Here is a 14,208-nt window from a genome sequence, read left to right as displayed (position 1 = left end):
CTCTTCCTGCCCAGTTCCACCCCCTCCCATGAGCGTAACCCATCCCCACTCCTGCCCCTCCCCCCAGTGTCTCCTGCATGCCATGAAACAGCTGATCATGGTGTACGGGAGGTGCCCCAGCTCTGGAGCACCCACATAATCGGCACCTATGAGACAGATTGTTAGGCATAAGGGTTCACACATGCTGAAGGAGACTACTTAAAATGAAGTGGGCAATTAAGGGTAGCAGGCAGTAGGGTGTGTTACAAAGTGTCATAAAATCAGTGTCCCTGTTAACTCCAAGGTTTTTAGCATCCAGCAGAGTAATGAATTGAAACTCCCAGGCTTGTCTTTGAAAGCGCTGTGCGGGTTGCCTTTGAGGATGAGGACTGATAGGTCAGATATGGCGTGATGGCTTTGTGAAAAGTGTCCGCCAACAGGCGATGGGGCATTTTTGGTTTTATCGTTTTTCATGTGAATTCATTTGAGACTGCAGAACTGTCTGGTTCCACCTACATAATTATGGTTGGACCACTTGGTGCACTGGATGACACCACATGTTGTGATAGGCATGTGTAAGACCCAAGGATCTTGCAAGGTGTGTTGTGGGGTGGTGTTGATCACAGTAGCAGTGGAGATATGTCTGCAGGTTTTGCATCTGTTGCTCTGGCAGGGTCTGGTGCCACTTTGAGTTGGCGTGTCCTGGTCTGTGGGGAAGTTGCTTCTGAAGATGAGCTTGGGGGTTGTTTGAAGGCCAGAACAGGGGGTTCAGGAAAGATTTCTTTCAGGATGTGGCCCCCCAGCAAGTATGGGTTGTATAAATACAAGACTGATTTTGGGTACTGTGACAAAGTTCCTCCTCTACCTTGGTGGGTCCTGCGCTTATTGGCGGATTTGCTCGCTTCACAGATTCACCCTGTGGGTCAGGAAACAGTCCAGAGACCTTCCCCTCTGGTAGAAGCTATAGTCCAGGTCAATTCCTCCTGTGTTTGATCAGGAGTTGGGAGGTATGGGGGGAACCCGGGCCCGCCCTCTACTCCGGGTTCCAGCCCAGGGCCCTGTGGACTGCAGCTGTTTAGAGTGTCTCCTGGTACAGTTGCACGACACCTACAACTCCCTGAGCTACTTCCCCATGGCCTCCTCCCAACACCTTCTTTGTCCTCACCACCGGACCTTCCTCCTGACATCTGATAACGCTTGTACTTCTCAGTCCTCCAGCAGTACATCTACTCACTCTCAGCTTCTTGCACACCTCTTGCTCCCATTTCCTCTCACACACTTCCTCTCCTCTGGCTCCCCCTGGCTTGACTGGAGTGAGCCCTTTTATAGCATCAGAGGGGCCTTAATTAGAGTCAGGTGCTTAACTGCCTCACCTGACTCTTAGCAGGTTAATTGGAGTCAGGTGGTCTATTAGCCTGGAGCAGCCCCTGCTCTGGTCACTCAGGGAACAGAAAACTACTTATCCAGTGGCCAGTATATCTCCCTTCTGCTACTCTGCTGTTCCCAACTGGTCTGGGTCTATCACAGTGCCCAATTTGGGACATCTTCAAGGTGCCTGGTTCTCAAGGGGCTCATGCTAAGCACTTTCTAAAACCAGGGCTATTTCAGGTGTGTCATGTTGGGCAGCCTAAATCACTAATCACTTTTGAAACTTTAGGCCAAAGAACATAGACTCCGGTCAATCAGGGAGGGCCACATTTTGTGTGCATCCCCCGGGCAGCGTTATGTGCACATCAGGACTACCAGGGCCCCAACATCTCTCCATGGAAGGCTTTGTGGGCAGGCTTTTTATTCCCATCTACTGTTTGATTGCAGGGGCAGGCACCAGGAGGATGGAGATGTTTAGTTATGTGAGAAAGACCAACAAAAATCCTCGTCGGCTGTTTGCAGCTCAACAGCAGGAGCTCCGCAAAAAGGCATGTGTGCCTCCCAGTTACTGTCCCTTTTGCAATGTCCGGCGGTCACGGCACATAGCAGAGCATCAGTTCTAAAGTGAGATGCTTGGCAGATAACGGATCCCTCCCACAGAAATGCCACCAGCCCAGAAAGATTTTGGAAAGTTGTAACAGAAATAGAACAATTCACATCCATGCCACTTCCTCCAGCAGAGGGAGTCTGGTGTCCCCATTGGGGCACAGCCATCTGATAATAAATAACAACTATTTTAGTTTATATGGAGCCCTTTTAGGTCATTTTACCACAGCAATATATTGTGGTTCCGGCATTAATTAAGAGATGGATACAGAGTAATAATAAATCTGGGTACCGTGGTACAGAAAGGGAGGAAGCTCCAGTTTTAAAAATTATTATTTGCATTACAGAAGTACCCTGAGATTGGAGCCCCATTGCACTAGGCCCTATACAGACACATAGGAAGGGATAATACCTGCTCCAAAATACTTACAGCCTAAATAGACAAGACAAACAAACGGTGGGAAGGAAAGAAGGATCATTAGCCTCACTGTACAGCTGGGGGGACTAAGGGAGGGACAAACTGAGTGACTTGCTCAAAGGACCTGTACCTAGATCTTTTGACTACCAGGTCCCCTTTGAATGGCACCTCCTACCCAGAACAGCAACAGGACCTTCCCCTTCTGCCCCAGACGCTGCCATTGCAAACCCCGGGCATTCCCCCACTCTGGCCCAGTATACCTCCTAGTAACAGTGACTTGGGAAAGGTCCATTGGGGTCCTTGTGCAGCAGACCATCTACCTCCAGCAATGCTGGCGAGATAAAGTGCTTCACCCTAGCGCTCTGCTTCCCACATTGATCCACCCGCGGAACACCAGGACCTCAGCCCTGACCTTCACAGCTCTCCTCTGAAGCTGATCAAGCAACCACCACGGTCTCCGCACTCATGGCCGCTCCCAACAGAGCCACGGGAGTAGCGCTCGCAGGAATGGTGGGTGGTGGAGGCAGTGTGCTTGGCAGCTGGCACTTCTTCATTCTGCCGGAGCCTCCCTCACCTCGAATCGCTGGTCACACCTGTGACACACACGAACATACGAGCTCAGACCCACAAGGAAACAGTGCTGGCTGATGGCATAAAATGCTCACCTTTAATTACACCTCCGCAGCCTCCATCCCCTTCCTGGCAAAATCCATGCAAACAGCATTTTCAGTGGGCATCGCATGCCTGGCACAGAGGGGATGGCCGCTGTCCTGGCTGCCACATCAGGAACTGACCCAGAGACCACCTGAGCTACTACAGCTTGAGCTAAAGAGTCCAGGTCCCTTAACTGAAGCTGTAACAGCGTCATCTCCTCTGCAGTGCTGGCCCAGAGGGGGTCCTAAAACACACACTCAGCCACGGGTTACACAGGCAGTATTCATAATGGTCTCGGCTTCTGGTGCCACAGCTTCTCTGCCTGACTTGCTGACAGGCCTGTGGTTACCTCTTCATATACAGTCTGGTAAAAGCTTTCCCCTTCCTTTCACAAATTTCGTGCAGAACACAGGAGGCGGATATTATGCTACCCACATTGCTGGCTGAACCATCATTGTGTGCCATGTGCTTTTAGCCCTCTAAAGGCAGCGCTGACTGCCAGCCTGGGCCTGCTCAGTCTGTAGCTGAGCTGCCATGTGGCAGGGCCTGTGCAGGAGGGCGCTGGCATGCCCAGCCATGGGAGCAGTGTCTGCTTCATTAGCAATGAGTGACAAGGCAGGAAAAGTTGTAGGAAAGAGATCTTTACTGCGCAGTGTAGAAGGGTTCAGCCGGGTTCGGCCCTATCCGGGGCGGCGGGGAACCAGACCGCCTCGCTACATCCGTCGGGTTATTTCGGGGGAACTAGCCTGGCCGCGGGGTTTCACACCACGGCAATGGTAGAGACCAACAAACAGCTCTATTCCGCAGACCCAGGCCCTAGTTCAGGGCGGGGCAGTCGAGAGTCTTTGGCTAAGGCCCTTAGGCGGGGCTGAGCAAACAGTTTAACACAGGCCCTAGCCCCTGGGTCAGGGCGGGGCAGTAGAGAGTCTATGGCTCAGGCCCTTACGCAGGGGCTGAGCAAACAAATGAGTTCAGGAAGCCTAGGCCCTGGCTTCGAAGGGCCTGCATGAGGGGGAGACTGCCACCCAGACATTGGGTGGCAGGGGGGACGCAGGCCCACCCACTCCACTGCATCCCAGCCCGGGGCCCTAACAGCGGCAGAAAGCCTGCTGCTGTGTCAGTGGGGATCCTGGCCGCAACACACTGACATCGGCTCTGGGTGTGCTGCAGCCAGACTCGGGTCGGCTGCCCCCGGGCTACTTCCTACCTCCCCCTCTAGAGGTACCTGCGTCTGGACGGTGTCCTCCACGGAATCAAGCACCATGAGCTCCTCAGGGTACTCGGCGAGTGGTAGGCTTGGCAGCTTCTCTAGGTAGTTTGCCACAGGGAGGCTTAACAGCTTCCCTGGGGTCTGGTCGGCATCAGGCCTCGGCTAGACTGACCAGTCCTTGGGTCGGTCGCAGACTGCAGAAGTCTCCCCGCCGGGAGCTAGGCCACAGGCGTCTGGCTTCTCCGGCGGCTGGGCCTCTAGTGAGCTCTGGGGTTGGGCTTTTGTACTTCCTGTCCTGCGCCCTGACCTCTGGGGGGCGGGCGCAAGCTCCACTGGCTCTGCCCACTTTGGCGTCCAGAGGGGCTCGTCCCTCTCCGGGGCGGCGGGGAACCAGACCGCCTCGCTACAGCATGCACAGAGAACACTGTTACTGTGACTGTAAGGTAGCAGTCTGGCCCGGCTTGCACTTCTGAACCCCTGATGTCTCACCAACCTAGTTCCCTCCTGTTGTCTGATCCTCTTTCTTCAGTTCCACTCATCCTGCTACAACGGCTGGAATGGGTGTCAGAGAATCATTGTGGGGATGGATGCCCCATTAACATCTTGGTTGTGGGGTGGGAACCTCCGGTTGCTCCTAACAAGTCCAGAGCTTGTAAAAATGTCCTCTGGGCAGGGGTAGACAATGTGGAAACTAGGCCCCAGCCCTGTCAACCTTGCAGCTGTCAATGGGGTGGAGCAGCAAGCCTGGTTAAGTGCAGCCCCTGCATTTGCCAGCTGAGTGGCAACCATGAAGGGCAGACACATGGAGTAAGATGGAGGCAAATTTCTGATGCCTTTTCTGGTCACAGCTGCCATTTAGTCAACAGCAAAACTCCCCTGGATGTTAGTGGATGAGTGCCAGAGAGAACGCCCCTTCTCCCCAGAAGTAGGTTATACAAGCAGTGGAGATAAAGGGAAAGGTGGAGAATTGTGGTGGGTTAGCTCTCGAACAGCTTCGGACGCGATTCCGAGTAGGCCGTTTAGGGCTAATCTACACCTACCCTCGGGGAACCTGAAGGATTAACACTTGACATCTGCTCAGGCTGTCAGGCTTTGTCTTGTCAAAGGGGGACACATTAGCAGCCACTCTCAGCTCGTTAATCGGTTTGTAACGAGCCGTTGCAATGCTGTGCAGTGTAGGGCGGCTTGTTCTAACCAACTCCCTGCTTGGATTTGCTGCCCTGAGGTCTCACTAAGGCCCTGATCCTCAAAGGTATTTCGGTGCCTCACTCCCAATGGTTTCAGTTCCAGCAACTCCCAGGTGCAGGCAATGATGACTAACACCAGGGCCGGCCCACAACATTTTGGCACCTGAGGCGGGGAGCTCAAATGATGGCCCCTCACTTGGGCCAAAACTTTGAAAGGTCTCAATTCTGCTTCTTCCTGTTCTACTCCTCTCATGGTACTGCTCTGCTACCTACCCCAATAAAGGAGAACTAAGAACTTAAAATACCTTGTTCAAAAATGTTAAGTAACACTTAACTTTCAAACGCCTGAACAGCAAATGTAACTTTTCTTGTCTGCATAGTAAACACTGGCATTTTTATCTGTTTGAATAATCAAAGTGGTGCTTTCCGTGCCTTCTTGGTTGCAAAGATTTGAACTGCTTCTTGAAGGTCTACAGTCTGGGCGAGCTCATGCTCTATTGAGATGGTTGCAAGGCCGACCAGCCTCTCCTGTGTCATTGTGGAGCATAGATGTTTTTTTATTAACTTCAGCTTGGAGAAGCTGCGTTCTCCATGGGCAACTGTTACAGGAAGTGTTAGACGTATGCACAGAGCAACAAAAGCATTTGGAAAGAGGGTGGTCATCTTATTTGTGCACATATATACCAGAACTGCCTTTGGAATTGATCCTCCTGAAATGTATCTTGAAAGGGCTTTCAGTTCATCATTTAAATCACTCGCATCAATATCGCGCATGTCATCATGTGTCAACATTGTCTCTAGTGCCCTGCATTGCTGGTGTAGGTCTTCTTCAGGTATAGTGAGGAGTGTTGGAATATCATACAACATCCCAAATATACTGCTGTGTTCCTTGAACTGCATGAAATGTTCTTCAACTGACTGTATTGCACAATCTAGCACCTGGTTAAAGAATTCAACTTTGAATTGTTGTTTGGGGTCTCTTATGGGATTATCCCATGCCTTGTAATCAAAATGTCTTCTTCTTCGGTGACTCTTGTATTCTTGAATGGGTGGGAAAATAGCTTCAGTGTGAAGTTCATCTGCCAACTTCTGTGCACTCTTCAGAATGTTTTGAAATCCCTCATCTGACCGGTAAGACTGTAGGTATGACTTTGCTTTGTCCAGTTGTTCCTTTGCTCCAGATATATCAAGGTCAACACCTTGGAGTCTCTTGCTTACAACATTTATTTCAAACAGTATGTCATGCCACAACACTAAGCCACACAGAAATTTGAAGTTATGTATGTTTCTGGTGATTCCATTTCCCTCTGCCACTGTTCTCCCACGAACAGTTCCTGTCATAGCATTATCCTCCATAATGGCAACTATGGCATCATCTATCTTCCCAATTTGGTGTTTGATAAGCTTTATCGCCTCCACTTGACTTTCCCATCATGTGGCACTCAGTGGTTTCAGTGTCAGAGAGGATGTTCCCAGATGTTGCTTCAAACTTTGCCATCGATGAGTTGTTGCAGAGAAAAATACATAGATGCTTTGAATTACATTAAAAAATTCAGCAGCCTCACTAGAAGCTGATGCTGCATCACTGACCACCAAGTTCAATGAATGAGAACTGCATGGGACAAAAAAAGCTAGAGGGTTTAACTCTCGGATCCGTGTCTGCACTCCTCTGTTCTTTCCTCTCATGTTGGCACCATTATCATAGCCCTGACCTCTCATGTCAGCTATCGCAATTCCCATATCTTCCAGCTTTTTAAGAAGCACATTTATCATACCAGCTCCTGTAGTATCATCAATGTCAATAAAATCTAGTAAATGCTCTATGACAGTCACCATTGCAGGGACATTTTCACTAGGTTCTGTTGGTGTTACAAAATGCACCATTCAAGTCATTTGTTCCGTATGGCTGATGTCAGGTGTGCAGTCCAGAATAACAGAGTAATATCTTGCTGACTTCAGATCTGCCACAATCTTCTGTTTGACTTTTGTTGCCAGTAACTGTATGGTCTCATTTTGAATTGTTTTTCCAAGGTAGTGGTGTGTATACATTTCTTGGGTGGTGACTCTTCTTAGATGCTCCTGGAGTACAGCATCAAACTCAGCCATCGGTTCCACAATTTTAAGGAAGTTTCCATTGTTTTGCACATACAGCTGATCTGAAGCGCCACGCACTGCTAGGTTTTGGGTAGCAAGCATTTTCACAATGGCAATGAGCCTTTTCAGAACATTTTGCCAGTAAAGAGACTCTGATGCAATCTTCTCTTGATGCTGATCATCTATGGTGGCCTTTAACCTTAGTCTCATCTCAAGCTCTTTCCACCTATGGAATGCTCTCTGGTGATTTGCTGCCTTCTCATGGCATGCCAGATTTCTAGCCAGATTTTTCCAGTCCTTTGTTCCTGTAGAACCCAATGTGGCTGGAACATTAGACTGGAAGAGTTTGCAACAAAAACAGTATGTAGCATTCTGGGTTTTTGACTACATAAGCCATGGCCTCTCCACTTTGTCACCATTGGGGATTTCACGCCAGTAATGTGTTGGATGGAAACTTCTATTTTCATTATCTTTGGGGAACAAAGTTTTTCACTTGCTGTGGGCCATGCAGTACAAGGAAGTCCCTCGGGCTGCTGCTCAAGTGGGTCCACAGTCTTGGATCATCTAGACTTGAGGAACTAAACTCAGCAGCAGCTGTTTCTTACGCCTCCACCACACTCTTCTCTGATCTACACTTTTCTTCAGGAATGTGCATGGTTACATCCATTTGAGATGGAGATATGGATGCTGCAGTAGCTGCCAGGTCACCTGCACTCTGACTAACTGGAAGATCAGGCAACTCCTCACCACTCACATCCTCACTGGGCCCGGAAGGCTCACCGTGAACATTTGTGTCTATGTATCTCAGGAGAGCTCCTTCCTGCTTAGATAGAAAAGCTTCCTTTGCTTTCTTTCTTTTTCTGAATGCTGCCGCAGAGGGGCATTTTCTTCTTTCACTCATGACTGCTGTTCTGTGCCAGCTATAGTGGCTCTCAACACTCAATTGAAGGGGACAAATAAGCAGGCTGGTAGCAGGGCCTGAGTGAGGGAAGATATCAGCATTTTAAGGGCCTAACTGTCTACTACTCTTTCAGTTGACTGCCTGTTCTCCTCAAGTGGGTTCAGGGAAGCAGCAGGAAACAGGAAGCTCCCTAAGAAGCTGGTGTTAATCAGTCCAGGCTCCTGGGGGTGCTAGAGAGGTACATAAGAGGCTCCTCCTCCTCTCTCTCCCTGCAGCTCCTGCTGCTTTCTGTTATTACGGCTACCTTTCTCCTGCCTGCCTGTTATGTCTCTTCTGCCCTCCTTCCTCCAGCACAGCACTCCACCATCTCTGTTCGTCTAGACTCTCTGTGCAGTGACTAGAGTGAAATCCCTGCAAGCTGCATGGACACTTTTCAAAGACACCATAATAGAGACCCAACTTAAATGTATACCCCAAATTAAAAAACACAGTAAAAGAACTAAACAAGAGCCACTGTGGCTTAACAACGATGTAAAAGAAGCAGTGAAAGATACAAAGGCATCTTTTAGAAAGTGGAAGTCAATTCCTAGTGAGGTAAATAAAAAGGAGCATAAACACTGCCAAATTAAATGTAAAAATGTAATAAGAAAAGCCAAAAAGGAGTTTGAAGAACAGCTAGCCAAAAACTCAAAAAGTAATAAAATGTTTTTTAAGTACATCAGAAGCAGGAAGCCTGCTAAACAACCAGTGGGGCCCCTGGACGATCGAGATACAAAAGGAGCACTTAAAGACGATAAAGTCATTGCGGAGAAACTAAATGAATTCTTTGCTTCAGTCTTCACGGCTGAGGATGTTAGGGAGATTCCCTAACCTGAGCCATCCTTTGTAGGTGACAAATCTGAGGAATTGTCACAGATTGAAGTGTCACTAGAGGAGGTTTTGGAATTAATTGATAAACTTAACAGTAACAAGTCACTGGGACCAGATGGCGTTCACCCAAGAGTTCTGAAAGAACTCAAATGTGAAATTGCGGAACTGTTAACTATGGTTTGTAACCTGTCCTTTAAATGAGCTTCTGTACCCAATGACTGGAAGATAGCTAATGTAACACCAATATTTAAAAAGGGCTCTAGAGGTGATCCTGGCAATTACAGACCGGTAAGTCTAACGTCAGTACCGGGCAAATTAGTTGAAACAATAGTAAAGAATAAAATTGTCAGATACATAGAAGAACATAAATTGTTGGGCAAAAGTCAACATGGTTTCTGTAAAGGGAAATCATGTCTTACTAATCTATTAGAGTTCTTTGAAGGGGTCAACAAACATGTGGACAAGGGGGATCCAGTGGACATAGTGTACTTAGATTTCTAGAAAGCCTTTGACAAGGTCCCTCACCAAAGGCTCTGACGTAAATTAAGTTGTCATGGGATAAAAGGTAAGGTGCTGTCATGGATTGAGAACTGGTTAAAAGACAGGGAACAAAGGGTAGGAATAAATGGTAAAGTTTCAGAATGGAGAGGGATAACTAGCGGTGTTCCCCAAGGGTCAGTCCTAGGACCAATCCTATTCAACTTATTCATAAATGATCTGGAGAAAGGGATAAACAGTGAGGTGGCAAAGTTTGCAGATGATACTAAACTGCTCAAGATAGTTAAGACCAAAGCAGACTGTGAAGAACTTCAAAAAGATCTCACAAAACTAAGTGATTGGGCAACAATATGGCAAATAAAATTTAATGTGGATAAATGTAAAGTAATGCACATTGGAAAAAATAACCCCAACTATACATACCATATAATGGGGGCTAATTTAGCTACAACTAATCAGGAAAGAGATCTTGGAGTCATCGTGGGTAATTCTCTGAAGACATCCACGCAGTGTGCAGCGGCAGTCAAAAAAGCAAACAGGATGTTAGGAGTCATTAAAAAAGGGATAGAGAATAAGAGGGAGAATATTTTATTGCCATTATACAGATGTGTTCTCCTCATCTCAAAAAAGATATACTGGCATTAGAAAAGTTTCAGAGAAGGGCAACTAAAATGATTAGGGGTTTGGAACGGGTCCCATATGAGGAGAGATTAAAGAGGCTAGGACTTTTCAGCTTGGAAAAGAGGAGACTAAGGGGGGATATGATAGAGGTATATAAAATCATGAGTGGTGTGGAGAAAGTGAATAAGGACAAGTTATTTACTTGTTCCCATAATATAAGAACTAGGGACCACCAAATGAAATTAATGGGCAGCAGGTTTAAAACAAATAAAAGGAAGTTCTTCTTCACACAGCGCACAGTCAACCTGTGGAATTCCTTGCCTGAGGAGGTTGTGAGGGCTAGGACTATAACAGGGTTTAAAAGAGAACTGGATAAATTCATGGAGGCTAAGTCCATTAATGGCTATTAGCCAGGATGGGTAAGGAATGGTGTCCCTAGACTCTGTTTGTCAGAGGGTGGAGATGGATGGCAGGAGAGAGATCACTTGATCATTACCTGTTAGGTTCATTCCCTCTGGGACACCTGGCATTGGTCACTGTCAGTAGACTGGATACTGGGCTGGATGGACCTTTAGTCTGACTCAGTATGGCTATTCTTATGTTCTTAATACATATGCACCAGCAGCAGACACAATTTTCTACACTCTGCGTCCTAGTGGCACCCGCCCCCCTTTCCCCTCCCCCCCACAGTCTGGCACCTGAGGCAGCCGCCTCAGTTCGCCTCATGGTAAGGCCAGCCCTGACTAACACTCCCTTCCGCAGGTGTGACCTGGTGGGCTAATTGGCCTAACATATCCATTAACCCTTTGTTTGCCAGTGTAGGGCACACACCCCATCACACCTTGAATTAACTGTAGACTATTATCATGTCCCTCTTTAGCACCTCTTAGCCAAGCTCTTCATAGCTAGCCCTTTTAAGCTTTCCTCATAAAGCGATCCTTCCCACCTCCCAATCAGTTTTGTTCTGTTCTCTGAACACCTGCCAGTATCCTTCTGGTAATGTGGTACCCGGAAATCAATGCAGCATACCAGGTGCAGTCCCGGGACAGCCATAGGAGGAGACACAGTCACACTAGAACCATGGAGGGAAACTACATCCTGTTAGACCACAGCCTTGAGGAGTCAACATGACGTTAAACACACAGTATAAACTAAGTCATGTTTAACATCATGTCAGTTGTCTGTAGTTATCCCTAGGGTCAACCATGACTACCTGACACAATGTTAAACATGACAGTACATGTCTATACTTAGGGCTAAGTCATGTTCCACACTGTATTAATTACAACAAATCCTCAAGATCACGTTGTAACGTATGATTTCCCAGTATAGATGGGCTTCAGTAAGAAGACTGACCATGTCATATAAACACAGAGAAGAACTCTTACCTCCCTGCTAGACAACATGATGCCGTCGTGTTTGGAGCCCAAAACTGCATTCAGCATTATTGCAACCTTATGTTTCATTTGTTGCCACCATTTCAGATCCATTTCTATGTGCGAGAGCTATGAAAAATAACTCACCATGGAAATGGATGCTTGCTGGTCCTCATCAAAAAGTAAGCGATGAACTGTCGAGTTTGTGATGGCAGGACTGTCAGCCTGCATGAGACTGTGTGCAAATGAACCAGAACATCTGTGGATTTTGTGGGAGGTCAGGGAATGCTCTGTGTGTGTGTGTGTTTGAGCAAGAGAGAGAGAGTGAGAGATGTTGACAGTGACTCTCTATGCAACTCTACATTGACAATAAATGAGCAGCTTTACCCCAGTGATGTGGCTAGACTCCATAACTTGGCACTGTGTTTCCTTATTGCTTAGCACAAGTAGACCTCCTCTAGTGTGATTGCATAGACTGCCAGGATAGCACTCATACTCACCAGACTTTCCATCCCCATATTTTCCTTGTATATGGTTAAAAATCCAGCAGAGTGGGATGCTAGAGACACATGTGGTGTGCGGGTCTATTCTGGATTCTGGTAGCTGATATATACCCATGTCGCCTGATTACTTCTCCTTCTGTTCTCATATCCCACCTGCCACATGGTCAACAGAATGTTTCTCATTCTTCCAGTGCTCACTGCTGTCGCAGGCACCTGTCTTATGTACCATGTACCCAAGCCATTCTCTTTGCAATTCAGCACCTTGGATACTTTTCTGGGCTGTTTATACCATGGTGCTTTAGCGGCCATGCAGTGGTTGGCATTGAGCGCCATCTTCTGGCTACTCTCTGACCTCAGACATTTTATGAATATAAAGAATGAAAACAAAGAATGTAAGCAAGCCAACTTTCTACAGCCCCAAGCACTTTTACCTGTGTCTTTTTTTTAAATGGAGCTTTTTACTGAAGCAACATCCACATATCTTATACAAAGACTAATAATACACATTTCCAAAATGTAAGCAGTAATCTCAAACCATTTTATTAATCAACATCACATAGAGCATCAGATTAAAAGCAGCCATGACTGTGTAATCATAAATACATTAAATACATAACTTATTCAAAACCATACTGATAATATAAAACCTAAGCAGATTATATTCATTATATATAAACATCTTCTTATGCTGCCAGTTTATATTTACATAATATACAGACATGAAAACCATAAAAGGGTACCTCTGATTGATTGAGCTGTGACAATTTATATCAGGTGAAGCTCTGCCCCCAAATATTCAGTCCCATAGAACTGCTTCTTACAAAAACATCAGCCACTAAAATATGACCTCAGGTCTTTCCATTGGACTATTATGTATGCAATGTTACCAAACACAATATTCATGAAGGTGTCACAAAGAACAACTTGTAAGTTATGAAAGGCCTTTTCCTGAATCGTTGACATTAACGGGAGTTTTGCCATCAGTGTTAATGAGAGCAGGATTAGACTCCAAAGGTCTAATACATGGTATTTTACTTCTATCTAGTGTTTTGTTATGTTCTTATGTTCAGACACACATGAATGCACATACAGACCTTTAATCATGTCTGTCCCTAAATGACAGATAAGTTTAAAGGAATAAGTACACAGAAGGTCTGTAGTCACTACCTTTTGCGTTATACAACAGGCTATTTTATCTGAACAGAGTAGATGTCACATACTTTTTGCAGAACATATATGATCCTGAACTCTAGGGCAGATATCCTACAGCAGTTCTACGATTTACAAACAGTATAGAATTACATGCAGAAGAAAGTGCACAAGAAACTAAATATATATTTATATAGATTACAATACTTAATCCCATGGGGATGAAATTGTTTCAGGTCTACTTGTTGCATTCACGAACCAGAGTGCCTGGCATAATTACTAACTCTGATAATGCTCCCATTAGCAATGGTTTAAAGTTACAATATAAAAACTCGCTAGGAACTGCAGCAAAACACCCTGACCATAGTGTTACAGGCAGATTTATTAATTGTGACATATTGTTACAGTACATTTACTTCAACAATTACCAGTGAACCAAATCAATGGTTTGTAAGGCAATTCCACAAATATTTCCCATTCTAACTATTTTTCTTTAAAAATGGGACCCATGTGTTTCCATGGGAGAGATCTCCAGCCATGTATATTGCAAAGTGTTCACTCCACCCTGGTACCTACAGACTGACCCTAGAGGAGTAGATAGCAGCTTATTTTGTCCCCATCCAGAGAATGAATAGAGATCTCCCAATCACTGTAGCTGTACGTTGACAGGACCCATGTAGTCTCTTGGTAAACAGCTAGGGTTTTACCGCGAGCTTGCTTGTCTTCAGTGGCAGAACCAGATGAGTGAGCTCAGTATTTAGTAGCAAGATCCAA

This window comes from Terrapene carolina, unplaced genomic scaffold (genome assembly GCF_002925995.2).
Source record: "Terrapene carolina triunguis isolate 2854851 unplaced genomic scaffold, T_m_triunguis-2.0 Scaffold212, whole genome shotgun sequence".
NCBI lineage: Eukaryota > Metazoa > Chordata > Testudines > Emydidae > Terrapene > Terrapene triunguis.
The sequence above is the reverse complement of the archived record's forward strand: the minus strand, read 5'-3'. Positions refer to the sequence as shown.